Source organism: Erinaceus europaeus, chromosome 3 (genome assembly GCF_950295315.1).
Source record: "Erinaceus europaeus chromosome 3, mEriEur2.1, whole genome shotgun sequence".
Taxonomy (NCBI): Eukaryota; Metazoa; Chordata; class Mammalia; order Eulipotyphla; family Erinaceidae; genus Erinaceus; species Erinaceus europaeus.
The window spans coordinates 175,403,141-175,416,959 of record NC_080164.1 but is presented as its reverse complement, the minus strand read 5'-3'; the positions used below and the strand labels follow the sequence as shown (position 1 = coordinate 175,416,959).

At 42.3% G+C, this 13,819-nt stretch overlaps 1 protein-coding gene across 5 annotated transcripts in view; it reads right to left on the bottom strand.

Moving 5' to 3' along the window:
• LCORL (ligand dependent nuclear receptor corepressor like) overlaps positions 1-13,819 on the bottom strand; it is a 146,994-nt gene that overhangs the window by 12,921 nt on the left and 120,254 nt on the right. The gene's annotated exons all lie outside the window — the stretch shown is intronic.

The following is a 13,819-nucleotide window of genomic DNA, read 5'->3' as shown; positions in this document are numbered from 1 at the left end:
GAGTCGGGCGGAAGCGCAGTGGGTTAAGCACATGTGGCACAAAGCGCAAGGACCAGTGGAAGGATCCTGGTTCCAGCCCCAGCTTCCCACCTGCAGGGGAGTCGCTTCACAAGCGGTGAAGCAGGTCTGCAGGTGTCTTTCTCTCCCCCTCTCTGTCTTCCCCTCCTCTCTCCATTTCTCTGTCCTGTCTCACAACGACGACATCAATAACTACAACAATAAAACAACAAAGGCAACAAAAGGGAAAATAAATATAAAAAAATTAAAATCAAAGCTGCCTAAAACTGGCAGATGGGCATGTGGTCTGTTTCGATAGTGTTCACAGTAAGTCAGTCTTATAGTTTCATATATAGATCACATCACCATAGTCAGTCTCTGGACTTAAAAGGTGGTCAGATAGAAAAGAGCTTGATATCATGTGCTGGCACATCTGGCTGGGCACATGTTACAATGTGAAAGGATCCAGGTTCAAGTCTCCAGTCCCCACTTGCAGGGAGAAGTTTCATGAGTGGTAAAACAGTGCTACAGGTGTCTTTCTCTCCCTCTTTTTGTTCAATTTCCCTCTATCTTAAATAAATAAAATATTTTTAAAAATAATAAAGAGGAGGTCAGGCGGTAGCGCAGTGGGTTAAGCACACATGGCACAGAGCGCAAGGACCAAACTAAGGAGCCTGGTTGGAGCCCCCGGCTCCCCATCTGCAGGGGGGGGTCTCTTCACAAGCGGTGAAGCAGATCTGCAGGTGTCTGTCTTTCTCTCCCCCTCTGTCTTCCCCTCCTCTCTCCATTTCTCTCTGTCCTGTCCAACAACGAACATCAACAATGACAGTAATAACCACAAGACTACAACAACAAGGGCAACAAAAAGGGGGGGAAGTGGCCTCCAGGAGCAGTGGATTCATGGTACAGGCACTGAGCCCCAGCAATAACCCTGGAGGCCAAAATAATAATAATAACAACAACAACAACAAGAGCTCGAGGCTCCAGACAGCTCATCCTGTCACCAGTGGGCTGTGCTGTACATGAGTAAATCCTTTTTCTTATCAGAAAACTCTAGGACTTACATTCACACAAGTTATTTGTTTCTAAACACTTCATTTATTTTAAGAGTAAACCTTTCCCGTAGTAGTATACTGAGAAATGTAAAGGCATTGGTAGACTTCTTTTGGGTAAGGTTTGAAGTCAGACTTATTTCAGAACAAAACCAAAAAAACCTTGTTTTTGGCTATGTGTTGTGGTTATTTGAAAGAAGCAGAAATTGGTGATTAAAAGCATTTGGTCCATATTCCCAAAGGGATAAAGAATAGGGAAGCTTCCAATGGAGGGCATGGGACACAGAGCTCTGGTGGTGGGATTTGTACCCCTCTTACCCCACAATCTTGTCGATTATTATTAACTCACTAGTCAATATATATATTGCCTCCAGGGTTATTGCCAGGCTCAGTGCTTACACCACGAATCCACTGCTCTTGGAGGCCTTTTTTTCCCTTTTGTTACCCTGGTTGTTTTACTATTGTTATGGTTACTATTATCGCTATTATTGATGTTGTTGTTGTTGGATAGGACAGAGAGAAATGGAGAGAGGAGGGGAAGACAGAGAGGGGGAGAGAAAGACAGACACCTGCAGACCTGCTTCACTGCCTGTGAAGCGACTCCCCTGCAGGTAGGGAGCCGGGTGCTCGAACCGGGATCCTTACACCGGTCCTTGCGCTTTGTGCCATGTGCTCTTAACCCGCTGTGCTACTGCCTGACCCCACAAAATAATTTTTTTTTTAAAGTAAGGCTTTGAGTGCTGGTGAAATAGGTTCCGTGAAGCGTGTGCTGCTTTGCCAGGTATGTGATCCAGGTTCAGTCCTGGCCCCCACTACACTGAAGGCAGTAATGGTGTTGTAGGCTCTTTTACTCTCCTTAACTCCCTCCAACCAAAATAAATAAATAATAATAAATAAATAAATAAAAGCAAGACTTTGAAGACTGAGTTTCTGACTAGAATTCCTTATTTTTGTTTTTACTCCATCAAGACAGAAAATGAGAGGGAAGCGGGGAGATAAGACAGGGAGAATGAGGGGCTGAGTGATGGCACATCTAGCTAAGTGTCCACATCACAGTGAGCAAGGACCTGGGTTCAAGTCCTCAGACCCCACCTGCAAGGGGGGTGGGTGAGAGTTTTACAAGCAGTGAAAGCAGTGCTGCAGGTATCTCTGCTCCTATCTCCCTCATCCCTCTTCATTTCCCTGTCTCTATCCAAACTAACTAAAAATGTGAAAACACAAACATACAAAAGGAAAAAAAAAAGTGGGAGACCTTTACAGTACTGCATCACCACTTGAGAAGCTCTCCCCCTGCAGGTGGAGACCAGGGGCTTGCGTGCACTCTACCTGCCTGCCCCCTCTGACTGAATTCTAGATTATCAACCCACTGCTGATAACTTTAGGGGAAATATTTGTCAATTTTCGGGGGGGGGGGGAGCAGCTAATTTCACATGAAAATATCTTGGATGGAAAGAGCAGTTTCTTCTGAGAAATGGATTCTCTCCCTGAGTTTTCAGTTGAATGGCATGAAGGGAATTGTAGCTAGCTCAAGGGCTCATGACATGTCCTTCAGAAATCAACAACCACACTTCTCACTGCTGAACCATTTAGAAGTCATCTTTGGCATGAGGCATGAAAAAAATTGCTCTGCGTTTTTTTTTTAAACAAGGAATTTGTGTGTTAAATTCATAGTTGGGTTTAAAATAGTACTTTACATATAAAAGGTGTTCAGATACCCAATATGCAAATGTTTCAATACCATCAGAAAATAGGCTATTTTAGTAGTAATGGGAACTTAAAAGCACTTAGGCAGTTTTTGTTTGTTTGTTTAATACCAACTGTAAAAGCCTGCAGAACCTCCCCTAAGTTAAGACTCCTTTTGGAACCTGCTCTCAGCTGCCTTCTCTGGACTCTGACAGTGACATGAAGCCCAGGCTCCTCCCCTCTTCTTTGTTGATCTTCCACTGTTCTCAATTAATTGCGGTGACGGTACTGATTCTGCCCCGTTGCCGCAGCCACTCCTGCCCCATCACCCCTCAGTGTCTTCTCATGCTGTTCACGCACTGGCTCTGGCCAGTAGGATTATGGTAAATATGTCGACAGTGGAAGCCTGAGAAACTGTCTGGGCAATAATACTCACTCCTAAACTCTGCTTTTAGGGCTGGGGAGACAGTGTAATGGTTCTACAAAAGATGTTCAAGCCTGAGCCTCTGAGGTCCAGGTTCAATCCTTGCACCACCATCAGCCAGAGTGGTGTGTATGTTTTTCTCTCTACTTTTCTGTTGTCATCAAAATCTATGAAATAAACTCTGCCTTTGCCATGAGAACATGCCCAGACTGGATGGCAGACACATGGAAGGGGCTAACTTGCTCCCCTGACAGACACCTCTACAACACGTGACTAAGCCCATCCAAGATGGACAAAGCTCCAAGCCTAACTGCCAATCGTAGATGCCAGTGAGTGAAATAAGTAGTTTTTTTTTTTGTCTTGCTTTTTGTTTTTGTAGAAATGGGGCCTCACACAGACTTCACTGATTTCAGTGCCCTGGTCCACTACTTCATTCAGGTAGGGAAAGAGAGGAAGACACCCCAGCTTCTCAATTTTCTCTATGTTCAATCAAATAAAGAAAAAGGGTGAAATGGCCACAGGGTGCGATGGATTTGTAGTGCTGGCGCTCAGCCCCAGCGATAACCCACTTGGTAATAATAGTAATAATAATTGTTATTCAGAACTTAATGTAACCATGAAAAAAGCTCCAGTTTCCTTGGCAGGGCCAGACCAGATGATTTTGTGGGTCTCCGCTACTGTAGAGCAGGAACACACAGGGGGACATTTGTAGGAGTAGAATGTATGACAGGAACAGCACAAAGACCTGCAGGAAGGAGATGAACAGAGCACCACTACTTGACAGTGATCTCTGCTAAGTGAATGATGTGCTGGGCAAGCCGACAGCAAGTATTTCAGAGGACGAGGAAGATCTCATCTGGCAGGAAGTGTACATTACGCTGCGCCCTATCCCGACATCACAGGGCAGCGCTGTGTATGAGGGAGGCTCCAGAGGGCAGAGCAATGCTATGGCCCGACAGACGCACAGACAGTCCGGCCCAGGCCCAGGAGAAATGGGGCTTCACATGCAGAAAAAGCTCCAGCAGGAAGAGAGGGGTGGGTGTGAGGGAGGGAGGAGAGCCAGATAGCAGATAACGCAATATACTGAACCGATCCAAAATGTGGGAAAAAGACAAGCAGAGGACCAAATGAACAGAACACAGAAAGTGGGTTGAGCGAAATCTAGTCACGCCCACAATCACGTTAAATAGAAATCTGCTAACGGCAGATTGTCAGACTGGAGGAAAAGCCAAGCTTGAAGTATATGCTGCCTGAAGCACGAACCATCTCTAATATAAAAACACAGCAATGAGAAAAGGCTGATCATGCTAAGATTAACGTTAAACAAGCTGGAATGATTATTGTATTATTATAACAAGGGGAAAAAGAACTACTTCAGAGGAAGAACTATGCGGGGATAAAGTTTATTTCAGGGTTCCAGGCTGTGGCACACCTGGTTAAGTGCACACATTAACAGTGCACAAGGATGCAGGCTCAAGCCCTGGTCCCCACCTGCAAGGAGAGATCTTCACAAGTGAAGCAGAGTTGCAGGTGTCTTTCCTCCTCCCTTTTAAATTCATCTCTATCCAATAACTAATAGCAAAAAGTTTAGTTTATAATAAAGGAAATCGTCATATTGTAGATGTGTGTGAACCTATTCTCTGAGGTTCAAAATACATGAAGTCAAACCTGGTAGACAGCAGGAAAAAAAAAATCAACTGTAACAGAATGGATTTTTTTTTTTTTTTTTTTTTTTTGCCTCCAGGGTTATTGCCAGGCTCGGTGCCTACACCACGAATCCACTCCTCCTGGAGGCCATTTTTTCCCTTTTGTTACCCTGGTTGTTTTACTATTGTTGTGGTTACAATTATCGCTGTTATTGATGGCGTTGTTGTTGGATAGGACAGATAGAAATGGAGAGAGGAGGGGAAGACAGAGAGGGGGAGAGAAAGACAGACGCCTACAGACCTGCTTCACCGTCTGTACAGTGACTCCCCTGCATGTGGGAAGCCGGGGGCTCAAACCCGGATCCTTATGCGGGTCTCCTTGCGCTTTGTGCCATGTGCGCTTAACCCACTGCGCTACCGCTGGAGCCCCAGAATGGATTTTTTAATAGAGAACTCCTGATTTCCGTGGAATATAGAATACTAAAAAAGAACCAGTTTTTAAATAGCTTTCATTCTGGCACTAGGATATATCAATGATTATTCATTTATTTATTTATTTTTGCCTCCAGGGTTATTGCTGGGGCTCAGTGCCTGCACCATGAATCCACTGCTCCTGGAGGCCATTTTTCCCCCTTTTTGTTGCCCTTGTTGTTGTAGCCTTGTTGTGGTTATTATTGTTGTTGTTGTCGTTCGTTGTTGGATAGGACAGAGAAAAATGGAGAGAGGAGGGGAAGACAGAAGGGGAGAGAAAGACAGACACCTGCAGACCTCCTTCACCGCCTGTGAAGCGACTCCCCTGCAGGTGGGGAGCCAGGGGCTCGAACCGGGATCCTTCCGCCTGCACTTAACCCGCTGCGCTACTGCCTGAACCCCATTGCCTTTATTTTTGCATTAAACTATCTTAAATTATCTATTGATAGTTTGGACCAAATTAAAACTGGACCAACTACGGCATGAGGGCAAGGCACTGATCTTTTATTTTCCTAAATTCGCAATAAATATTTTCTCGTAGTTGGAATATAGATAGTAAAATCATTAAGTGACCACAGTCACAGTTCTTCCTTTCTTATCTCAACATGGAATAGAATCTACTAAGTAAAAAAATGAAACATAAAATAGACTGATTGGAACTGATCATCTCTGACATAGATCAGTTTAGATCATAGATCATAGACAGCTCAGTCATAGATCATAGATCAGTTTAGTCATACATCACAGACAGCTTCCTTTTAATGGTGAACGATAGTAACACGACTTCTACTTAATTTTGATTATGCTATTTTAACAACAGGAAGAAATATGTAAATTAGCTGATATGTTCAATGACTATTCTTTATGGAATTGTCCCAGGAAATGTACAGAAACCCTAGAGAATCACAGGAAAAGGCAGAGAAGCTGTAGTTGAACAGCAGTGTTTGCCAATGATGTTCCCCAACTGTGCTCCGTGGGTTATAAAAGGCAAGGGCCGTCGTAAGGTTCCTGGTTCGAGACCCCGGTTCCCCACCTGCAGGAGGTCGCTTCTCAAGCGGTGAAGCAGGTCTGCAGGTGTCTATCTTTCTCTCCTCCTCTCTGTCTTCCCCTCCTCTCTCCATTTCTCTGTCTTATCCAACAACAACAGCAGCTATGATAACAATAACAACTACAACAAGCACAACAACAAGGACAACAAAATGGGAAAAACAGCCTCCAGAAGCAGTGGATTCGTAGTGCAGGCACCGAGCCCCAACAATAACCCTGGAGGCAAAAATATATGTGTGTGTGTGTGTGTGTGTGTGTGTAGTAGTAGTAGTAGTAGTAGTAGTAGTAGTAGTAGTAGTAGTATCAAGCCCATTAGGTTACTCCAGTCTTGAATCCTCCACAGACATCTATCAGTCTGGGATGAATGCATAGATTTATCTTCAGATATTTCAGTTCAACATGCTATAGGGACACTTTGCATTTCCCAGTGGCATTAGCCCACAGACTCCTTTGCACCTGGGGCATATTGAGAGGCTGGTACTTGTTGGAACACATTTTTGGAAAGTTCATATATCAAACTAAATTAAGGTGACTGTGAATCACTGCAAACGCTTTCCTATCTAAATGCAGAAAATAATCTACCAATGCTCTATGGTTTTCTCATGAACTACTAACGGGTTGAATAACACACATGAAGAAGTTCTAGGTTTTATTAAACTGTAAGGATTGACTTAGCATTTAAAAAAATGTACTAAGACATTTAAGAGCGGGAACAGAGGAGGACACCAGTTAGCTTCGGTTCCTGGGAGTTGAAGGAGTGCACTTTTAATGAGTTAAAAATCCCAATCTGCTATATACCCATGTGAAAACCAGAATTCTGAGAGGAGAAATGCGCTGCCCCGTCACGACCACCAGAGAGACTGACAAAGTCATCTCCTCTGGACCTGCATTCAGACTTCAAAGAAGCTGGGCAGAAGGACGGGAATGGGTCGACGCATTCTCCCCCCCCCCCCCCGTTATTGCTACAAACAATTATACTGTCACAATTGATTAATAATGCTTTGGCAGTGCCTGGTGGGAATGGAGAGTCAGAAGCACCCCCTCTCCCTTACACAGGAGCATATTTGAAAGTTACATTATAAAAGTGGAGAAGGTGGGTCAACATAGACGGACAAAACAAGTCATGTTATGACTTGCCCCTCATAAAAACAATAGATTGAGGCCTCCCAGGTACAAGTTGACGTATTGAAACAAAGAAAGATTAATAGTTAAACCGTACCAGACCTAGATGAGCAGTGGTCCACGACTAGGCAAAGATCTGTATGCCCCCATAGAAGATTAATGGTAGAGATAGCCCTCAGCAAAAGTCTAAAACAATTCTGGGTATGACCTCCCCTGGGAACAGAACGATACAAAGTATTGTACCCATTCTTTACAGTTATGGGGGAATAACATGTAGCCTGCCAAAGCCACAAGACTATTGTTACTTCTTTATGAGCTGGTTGCTTAGACAACCTGAATGTAACCTGAAAAAAGTATAAAAGCTAATGCAGTTTCACTATTAAAACGAGTCCAGATTCACCCTCCAATAGAGTGTGGTGTCTATCTGTTCTCCCTCACTGACTCCTGACCCACCTGGGAGGTTGCCTTCAAGACCCCTGACCCTCCTGCTGCTCATCCACTGAATGGTCCGCGGCAGAGAAAAGGTGTATTCAAGTCATTTTTGAGGACAAATGACAAAATGGAGAAAGCTGACAGACCATTGTCTTCCAGTCTTCTCAGAATCCAATTCTAAGTGGCAGCTTGAGCTGTGGGTTTGCACGGAAAATAAGCAGGGGGCAGAGCAGCATCAAGGCCGCCATTAGGCCACTCCAGTCTTGAATCCTCCATGGCTATCAATCATTTGATTTGGAAATTTAAAAGGGGTTATTATCTTAATAGTTCCACTTCACTTCAGGTTACTACTATTCCAAAAAGCATCTCTTTCTTGCAGTTGACCCTTGACACACCTCATTTTGCCTCCCCGGGAACCTCAAGTCTGCATTGTGTGTGCAATTAGAAGGGACCCTCAGGGTCTACCACTGCACATCTGGGAGAGCACAACACACATTACTATGCTCAAGGAACCTGGGTTCAAACTCCCACCCCCACCTGCAGGTGGGGAGCTACAGGAGCAGTGCTGCAGTGCTGCAGGTGTCTTTCCTTCTCCACCACTTGACTTCCACCTCTATCAAAGAAAAGAAAGGAAAGGAAAAGGGAAAAGGAAAAGTGTGTGTGTGTGTGGGGGGGAGGCCACTGGAAGCGATGGAGAAGCGCAGGCAATGAGACCCAGCGATAACTCCTGTGGCAAGAGACAAAAAAATTTGGGGGGCCGTGGTGGTGCACCTGGTTGAGCGCACGTTACACAAGAGCGCAGGTTTGAGCCCCTGGTCCCCACCTGCAGGGGGAAAGTTTTGTTAGTGGTGAAGCAGTCTTGCAGGTGTCTCTCTTTCTCTTACCCTTCCCTCTTGATTTGTCTCTATCCAATAAATAAATAGGTAAAAAATCCTCTATGATTATACTTTGATCATATTAACTTATTTCCACAGAATACAGTGAATTCAACTTGGCTACTCAACTAGTATGAAACTCATGGGCCGTCAGGGTTCAAGCCCCTGGTCTCCACCTGCAGGGAGTAAGCGTCACGATTGGTACAGCAGGGCTGCAGAGTAGATGCCCTCTAAATCTGTCTGTCTCTATCCAAATAACAAATAAATAAACACACATAAAAAATCCACGAGCCTTTCTCTAAGCTTATATTTTGGTAGCTTAGATCAAACTACAAAGCTGGGGCCAGCAAAATAACTCATTTAACTTCCTTTGCCACATATGTGACACAGGTCCCTAACCACATCGAAGGAAGTTGTGACGCTGTGGATTCCTCCCTCTCCTCCCACCCCCCCCCCAAAAAAAAAGTCAAACCATAAAGCTATTTAATCCTGTTATTATTTTTTTTGATATTATTTCAGTCACACCTAATGCTCCAGTGTCTGTTCTACCACACTGCCTCTCAGATCAGTTTTTGATGCAGAGAAAATAAATTCTAGGATCACCAAAACTCTGTTCCTGAACTTCTAAACGGATCCACATCCCTGTAAGATGGTTTCACGACTTGTGTTTGAAGAAGCAGCGGTTCTCCTGGACAAGACCATTCTTCCTTCAGGCTCTACAACCAACTCGGGGTTTCAGCTCTGCTCTGGCATATGTTGAGACTGGGGATTGAACCCAAGACCTCAGAGTCTCCGGCATGAATGTCATTTTGTGTTATCAGTATGCTATCTCCCCATCCCAGAAACAGAGAATTTTGACTGCATGAGTCTATCAATGCTGCTTTCTCTCCAGTCACTAAAACGGCCTCTTGTTCTTGTCCAGTGGAGACATTTTCACCCACACTGTCTCCATGGTTTGCTGTTTCATCTTTGTATCTCTAACTTTTCAGTTTTCACTGGTTTCTTCCCACTGGAAGGTAAATATTTCATTTGTTCTTTCATGACACCAGGGCCTCGTGAGTGCATGATTCCTATGCTCCTGGGTTGAATGTTTCATTCTTTTTTAATTCAGACAGATAGAGAGAGAGGGAGATACAGAGAGGAAGAGAGACTACAATACTGCAGTATCATCTAGAGAAGCTCCCAGCTGCGCTCCCATATGGTGCTTGGGGCTTGAACCCAAGGCCTTGTGCAAGGTAAGGAGTACACTCTACTAGGTAGACTAGCTCCAGGCTCCTCAATAAAAAATGTACAGACCTATCCAACCTCCCTATCTCCCGTTCTGCCACAGTTACAGCTTTCTGTGCTTTTTTTTTTTTTTTTCACTGCCTTTGCCTACACTACTCATCTAGCACAGGAAAAAAAATGAAATAAAAACACTTAAAATATTTTACTTATTTAATGAGATAGGGAGAGGATATGAGAGGTGGGGAGGGGGGAGAGGGAGAGGGAGTGAGTGTGAGAGAGACCGAGACCCCAGAACACTGCTCAGCTTTGGCAAATGTTGAGACTGGGGATTGAACCTGAGACCTCAGAGTCTCCGGCATGAATGTCATTTTGTGTTATCAGTATGCTATCTCCCCATCCCAGAAACAGAGAATTTTGACTGCATGAGTCTATCAATGCTGCTTTCTCTCCAGACACTAAAACGGCCTCTTGTTCTTGTCCAGTGGAGACATTTTCACCCACACTTTGTACTGGCTTTCTCCATTCCTCAGATGCATTTCCTGGACCGCCCACCCTCCTGCTGCTCCTGTTATAAACCCCGACTAGTCTCACCTGTCTCCTCGCATGTATGTCTCTTCTTCTCGTTATGTTGGAACTCTGTGGTCCTGGGCTTCCCCTTTTAAGTACTTGCCTATTCCCAGATGTCTACCTCTGAGCCTAGACCTTTCTCTGGAGCAACAAACTCATATTAACAATTTGGTGGCAGGGAGAGAGAGAAAGAGAGAGAGACTGAGACTGAGACAGACAGAGCGAGCAGAAACTGTGTGCAGGACGTGCCTGCAAGATTACCAGGTCTCACTCCGGCACTGTCCGGAATCAAGGGTTGGGACGTGCTCTGGTGAAAAAACAAAAACCCCAGCTTCCTTGCTTCTTAAAACCCAACTTTTTCTCAGCTTTCCACTAGAAACCTCACATCCATGTCTACAGTCAGTCCCCTCAGTGTTCTCATATCTCAGTGTCTGTTACTATCCTCTATCCAGATATTCAGTTAAAAAAACCCAGGGGTCAGGTAGTGGCTCACTGCGGTGCGTAAGAACCTAGGTTCAAGCCTCCAGCCCCCACTGGCAGGGGAGGGAAGCTTCATGAATGGTGGAGCAGTGCTGCAGGTATCTATTTCCTCTTCCCTCTCAACTTCTCTCTCTATTACAAATAAATTTACAAAGGTGTGTATACACACACACACATATATATGAAAATAAAAACAAATAAAATTCTCACAACTTGTCTTTCTAGTCCTCTACATTCTAAAAGTGACTGACTCTACTCCATAGCTCTCTCTCAAGTATGTTTTTCTCCATTACTGCAATCAGTATAGGATCCAAAATTTTTACATTCACTGGTGACCTCAAAATTTGGATTATGCTTCTTCTATTAGCTTTTGTTGTTTCCTCGCTACCCTTTCCCCTGCCCATCCATAATTCCCATGTTAAGCCTCAGTTTAAAAATAAAAAAATTACTTGAGTGTTCCCAACAAGCTGGTTCTTCTTTCACCAATTATCCACACACTTACTGTCTGAAATGATCCCTTCTTGGCTTCTAATACTACGACATCCTTCAAATCTCAGTGTGGATGTGACGATGAAGGGATTCTTGTCGACTCTTTCAATCTAGAGTCAGCTCCTAGGGTCCAGCTTGTGCCCTGACCCTAGCATTCATCTAATGGAGTCACCAAATCACTGTGCCCGTTAAGAGTGCTAGCCACAATTTTAACCATACAAATTCTTTAAAACATAATATTCAAATTAAAACATAAAGTATATTCTATTTATTGATGAATGGGGATGTGCCTCTTGTGTTCTTAGACAGAAAGGGAACTTTTCTCGACTGTCTATACTGCTTCAGAACATACTATGTACTACTAAGTACACACTCAAGTAAAAATAGGGTGTAGCTACATTTTTTTTTTCCTTCTTCCTGTGTGAAATACAAAATGCAGTGAAGTATAATTTCTAGAGACCCTATGTATTAAAACTGGATCTGGACAAACTTGAAATGTACAAAACCAAAACATTTATAGTAAAACCAAACCTTTCATTAAGAAATATCCCATAATTCATTATATACATTGTCCTGTTGTTAAACTATCCAGTCAACAATTATTTTACAAAAAAGGAAAAAAACACATATAAACTAATAATGAATTTTAGTGTCATTTCCAAAAAAAAAGAAAAAAAAAAGAAAAAGAAAAAAGTATGGAATACCAACAGGAATGAAAAAAAAACTTTTAAGAAACATTTGAAAATCAGATAAATATAACAAATACTGCTATAAATAGAACTTTGTAAAAAAAAATAATGTCCTTATTGATAGATTTAAAAAAAGAAAGAAGGAAAGTTATCAGTAAACAAGAAATACAATTTTAGCAGAACAGGAAATTGTACTATTAATTTTAAAAGTGAGAAAAGGCGAAAACCCGGTCTTAATAAGCAAAACTTTTAAAACAGCTCAAAAGGATCTTTTAGTTAATTATGTAATACTGTTAGGCATTTTCCATCTTATCTCATGTTTAATGAACTGAAGAATCACACTGAAATAAAATTCACACTTTAGGAAGGTACAGTGGTTAAGAAGCTAAAAAGACAATACGGTTCTGTTGTAAGATGAATTGATGCAAACTACATTGGTAAATTCTAACAGCATGAAATGACAATGGTATAAAGAATTAAAAATGAAATGCTATACTTTATTCTCCACTCATGAGTCTTTTAATATATTAATATATTTAAAATATCACTATTTTTGTCTTTTTAGTAGATACTATTTGCTGTGTGTGTGTCCACTTTCTTTGTTTTTAGTTCACTTGAGGGCATGAAATAATGAGCATTTTTTATTTGGTTCCTCTTTTATAACGGGGACTCTGTTTTCTGTATAAAATTTCAATTTTCACATTTAGATAATTAAAATTTTATCACTGCATGTTAAACAACTGAAGTAGTCTAATGTTGCTCAGTTAAGTAATTTGGTTTGGGGTGTATAATCATCTAGTTACTTAGTGATAGCCTATTAAAACTTGAATTTAATTAACGCTTTTGATCTCTTAATATATAAAACCCAATCCTACTTACTTTAGCATTAAAAGTTTTTTAAAAGGTAATAAAAATTGTCGATATCTTTCCACCCTCTGGGAAAAACAACAACAAAAAACTTTCCTAAAACACACGATGTAAAAAGGCTCCAAAAGTAGCCTGGTGTTATTTCATGTCAGGGTGTAATGGGTAACCCATTATACTTGGACATACGCATCTATGGAGAAGCACTGGCTATAATACCAAGTCCAGATTCTACACTTCTGCTAGCCTCCAAGGGTGACAGTCTCCCTCAGGCACTGATGTCAGGTCAGCATGCCTCAGTGAACGACATAGTTACTTGATGAAGGGCTTTCAGTGTGCATTTGGAATTTAGCATTGCCTTGATATTTATCACCTGTTGAAAGAAGTCTTCATGCTTGTACCTGTGGAATCTAGTTCAATGTCTGATATGACAAAAACCTACTAGACGAGTTTACAGTCTTAAAAAAAAAAATGTTCAACACTCTTTAAAAGCTAGCAATCTTGAAAGTTATATCCTCCCAAAGCAATACCAGGGGCTATAACTGTTGAGTGGTGACACAGGGCCTGATATCCTAGGATTAATGTGTATGTTATGTTTATCAAGTTAGCAATAAGATGATAGAGTCTTTACTGCTTTGAAAATGGTCTCAAAAGTCATTAATTCCATCAGGCAATATTTCTCTAGTAGTCGGAAGTACAGTAGTTAATTTTTTTTTAGTGATGGGGGCACATTTATCTGTCAAACTGTTTTCTA